The 5138-nt window shown below is 36.6% G+C and overlaps 1 pseudogene; it reads left to right on the forward strand.

The window, feature by feature from the left end:
- The first annotated feature begins 1225 nt into the window (after positions 1–1225).
- LOC116758361 lies at positions 1226–4885 on the forward strand (annotated as a pseudogene).
- Positions 4886–5138: the final 253 nt, after the last annotated feature.

A 5138-nucleotide genomic window follows, 5' to 3' on the forward strand; every position in this document is an offset into this window, starting at 1 on the left:
ACACTTAGATCTTCTTCTAGTAAAAATGTTCCCACAGTGAAGATTTTCTCTTTGAAACGTTAATAAAGCTGAGGAGATGATGTTAGGTGTAGAAAATGAGAGCTATATTCTTTGTTTTCTAGACAGGTATTAAATTAAAATTAATCATAAATTTAATTCACCAGAGATGGTGGATGTTTGAAGAAAACGAGAATGAAAATGGGTCTAATTCACCCATTTGACATTTATTTAGTGTTTTATATAGTCTAGGCCTTCTCATGTTTTCGTGGAATCACAAGAAAAGAATAATTCTTGGTGTATACCCTCAAGGAGCCTTCAGCATAGTGATATAAACAAAAGGAAGAAACCCTTTTTAAAAAGCATGGAAACCTTGAATACGTTAATACACACAGTAGAATAAGAAGTTTCTCCCCATGGAGTTTTATACAAAGTTGTTTAGCAGAGAACCAGAATGAGATATTGGTTTTGAGGTATGAGTAGAGATTAATAAAGTAGAGTCTGAAAGGAATGATAGAAAGAATGGTATGTCACATTAAAGGAAATATGTGAAAATGTGTGTTATTTTAAGGAAATCCTAGAATGTGTGTGAGGGGCAGGGCTGGGATTACAAACTGAAGGAGTCACAGGAAAGGGACAGGATATGAGACTACAAAGTTAGGTTGGAGCAGGTCACAAATGTCCTTGGATGCCTTGCTGCACAAGCGCTTTGATTTTATTTTTTTAGAGGTGATATAAATCAACAAGAAACTTCTGACCCCTGTTCTAAAAAGGGTAATTCAAAAATATTGTGGGAGTGTTTTGGGAGGAGACAAACCTGGATGCAAGGTAGGACTCCAGTTGAAATTGGAACATTAGAAGTGAGAACTGTGAAAAAATAAGGAATTGGAATATATTTCCAAAATTGATAATATTTGGTAACTGGCTGGGGTATGGGTATGAAAACAGAAGTAAGAAAGGTCATGAGATCTGGAGTTCAAACTAGAAATAGATTAGTATTTTGGGGAGACTGAAAATGAATTCGAAAGTAGGATAACATGAAAAGGAGCTTAGAGTTAATCCAAGTTGTCATCCAGATGCCTTAATGCATTCTATGAAGCAGAAAACTTTATTTAATGTGACTGTGTATTAGTAACTTCACTGGAAGGTCTAAACCTAGAAAACAGATATGAACAATCTGATTCATGTCCCTCTTTGCACTTAATCAATGAAATTGCAAATCAACAAAATGGAGTGTAAATAACTTGGTAGTTTTTCTAATAGTGTTGTGAGACTAATTATCAATAAAACCAATGTATTGTATACCAGAAATATCCTATTGAAACTTTGCAAAATCAAAACAAACAAATCATGTGTTTCTTTTCTTCCCTCATGAAGGAGGAAATGATTGTTTGGTCAATGTAATTGATATATCATTATGTGAAGTATAGTAATAACAATTGTACACCTTTCTCTGGAGCACTGCCTAGAAAATAATGTGTCCTTAATACGCATTTGCATGAAAGAAAAACTCAGTTCTCCAGATGTTATCTGCAGACTCTAGTATGTCAGTAGAATTAAAAATTTTACACACGACCTTTGATAATTCAAGTTATTCTTGTGTTAACTATTTTAACATCTGATATTAAGCTTATAGTTGCATAAAAGTCTTTAAAGGTGCTCAGTAACTTTTTGTTTGAGGTCACATTTCCCAATAGCTGAACTCAGGCCCAGCCCAGGAGAATTCAAGGATCACAGCGGTTTAGTGTGTCAGTGAAGAGACGGGTGCCCCTCTGTGAGTCTGGCACTGTCTAATCTGGGTTATAAACTAGCAAAGCTCAAAGCATACATGCCTTCCCTGCTCAGACTCAGATCTACTCAGAGAATGTGCCTCTACCTTAAACATGAAAACTCCTAGTAATTCCTCACCCCTACAGGGCTGGGTTTGTTCAAAACTGGTATGACAATTTGGCATTTGGAGAGTGTGAATTAGGATAAGGGAAAGTCAGTAACCTTGAGTTATGAGGTCATGATTTACAGAATACCGATAAGAGGTCTTGGCTCCAGAGGAACTGTATTTATTTGAATCCTGGTATTGCCAGTTACTTATTGTAAGTATCTAGGATACAACAGACTTGTCTGATCATTCCAAAATAATAGTTGGTGTTAATTATATGCCAATTATCATCCTTGGCTCAAGGAATACAGAAGAAAACAAGACAAATGCATTCTGTACCCTCAGAGAGTTTACATTCTTACGGTAGAGATAACCAAAAAAAAAAAAGTTAAATGAAACATAAAATTAATACTGTAGTAAAGAAATTAAAATAATATTACATGATGGGGCAATACAGGAAAGGGAACATATTGAAAGAAAGGCCAATTCAAGTCTCTACTGTAAACCTCTATGGGATTTACTAGGAGCAGGGCATTCAAGGGAAATACCAGGGTACTGTACATCATAGACAATCAGAGTGGGGAGGCATCTGCTAGTCCAGGGCTGCTCTAATAATCACTTATTGAAGACCAAAGATAAAATAATCGGAATGGAGTAAACTGACGAGATACTAAGTTTAATTTTTATTGCATGCTTTTTTTCTTCAGTTGTGCACATATAACATTCCTGACTTGCCCACAGAACACACCCTAGTTTTAGACAGGACCCACTTCTTTAAACTAAAAATTTTACTTCATCATTATTACACAGATATGGGGTGAAAAGGCAGAAACACCAGTATAAATTCAACACCACTCCAGAATACAGAACTCAACATGCCCACCGTCCTGTTTGCACGACACAGATATCCTTCTCCTACGTAGCACACAAGGAACACATCTATTACAACACTTAGGTATTCAAAATTTACATACAATTTCTCTCTATATATCCTGTGATACTGTTTGATATTCAATCTGGGACAGAAACTGAAGTATTACTCCCCCCCTTTATATTTTGCTAATATATTTTGAGAGTGCACATTGAGATTAATTATATAAGATATATATTGGTGGTTATGAAGAGTGGTGGTTAAAGCACCTGGAGACTGAAAATAAGCCCATATGTCCTTGACTTAAGAGGGTTTTTTTTTTTTTTTTTTTTTTTAATTTATTTTTGGTATGTGGGCCTCTCACTGTTGTGGCCTCTCCCATTGCGGGGCACAGGCTCCGGACGCGCAGGCTCAGCGGCCACGGCTCACGGGCCCAGCCGCTCCGCGGCATGTGGGATCCTCCCGGGCCGGAGCACGAACCCGTGTCCCCTGCATCGGCAGGCGGATTCCCAACCACTGCGCCACCGCGGAAGCCCAAGAGGGTTTTTTAAAGCTGATCAAAACTGATCAAAAAAAAAAAAAAAGGCAAGTATCTCCTTGAAGCCATTAAAGAAGATTGTGGCAGTTTGCAGGGTCTTGGCTTTTTTCTGGGGGATAGGGTTACTGAGTTTATGGAGTAATCATGGGCAAGATTATGGAGCAATCATGGAGTAATTAGTGTTTGCTCATGTTTGCCTAATAAATGCAACAGCCACAGGAACTGCAATTCTTAAGAACTTGGTATTCTCAGTACTGATTCATTTACAATTATTGATGGATATCAGATAAGCAGAGATGTTGAAAACATTTTTTCTTACAAAGAGGCAATATCAGCAAGAACCAAGATCAACTTGTCACGGAATTCTCATAACAATTAAATGACAATGGGTCTGAAAGTTTGTGGAAGTCAGTTTAGAAAATCTTCTGAACAACGACCTTTCTTTTTCCTGTAGCTTTACTACTATGGCTGCAGCTAGGCTCCCCGAAAGTACATTACTACCTTTGGCTGATGTCCTCTGGAGTTCTTAAATGGCTCTTTTAATCTGTAGAGGTTATACGGCTAGTTGGCTATAGGAGGATCATTATAAAAGAACATCCAGATAATGGAATTTTACCCAAATGATGCACTGGAAGATCTACAACTGGATAAACCATTTCCTGAGCTGAGAGAACATTTTCAGCCTTATGATTTGGATCATATGGGGGGAAAAGGTCCATAGCCACACTCCACAGATTATAATCATCGCTAAATATTTAGCACAGTGGAACAGTGAAACAAATGGATGAACACCTAAAATGTATAAAGAAAAAGAGGACTTTAGATATGTGATTAGATAAGGGGTTCTAAAGTATGAAATTGGGGCTCCAGAAGTGAATTTTGAAGAAGCTATTAAAAATATAAACACAGCAATAAATATGACTCAGACTCCAATCAATATTGAAGATATATTTAATGATGATTGCTCTTGAATATCAGCAAATAGACACCATCCTTTTGGATTTCAGCTTATGCCTTAAATGACTGTGTGGCCAAGGAGGAACAAAGATGCCTGTTTGAGGCATAACTTCCTACATGATTGCAGATTTTGGTGTGTATATATAAAACTGCAAAATGTTTACAGTGTTAAAGCGAAGAAAGATGCTTTTTCTGTGAATGATTATGTTGACAAAGTACTGCAGTCCATAGGCCAAGCAATGGAAGCTGTTTCAGAGAAAGAATTAAATTTTTTCTGCAGTAATTCTTCATTTCTTGGAGTTGGTAGATGTTGATCTTTAACTAAAAAATGTGGTTTGGACACAATTAATAAAGATGGAATCATTTCCAGTACGAACATTCCAGATAACAAGACAGTACTGTACTTAATGTTATGGGCTGTTGACGGATTTCATAAAGGACATAGTAGACATCCAGGGGTATCTATTAGGTTGAAGAAAACATAGGAAAGTCTTGTCTCACTGGTTTCCTTTAGGAATATAGGTTATCTGTAATGGTGAAAGATGATTATGTCCACAAATTGTGTTGTTATGGAACTGCTGAGCCACACATGATTACTGCTGCCCAACGGGTTACAACAGTTACCACTGAACATTGCCATTTTTAATAACCTACTCATATTTGCATGTCATAAACTTCAGGAACTTCCTCATTATAAAAGAAGCACCCAGTACAGTGTGTTAATAATCAAAATTATAATTGTCTTCAGATCGTGCTCAAGTCTATAAAATTCAAAGGGAAAACTTCTAAATTGTTGTTTTCTTAATAATCCTTTTTCTCACTTGTAAAAAGAAAAAAAATGTATTTCAAGTTATTCTGCTATCTAATGACACATAAAGGACTGATACTATACTATACTC

This window comes from Phocoena sinus, chromosome 8, assembly GCF_008692025.1.
Source record: "Phocoena sinus isolate mPhoSin1 chromosome 8, mPhoSin1.pri, whole genome shotgun sequence".
NCBI classification, from domain to species: Eukaryota; Metazoa; Chordata; class Mammalia; order Artiodactyla; family Phocoenidae; genus Phocoena; species Phocoena sinus.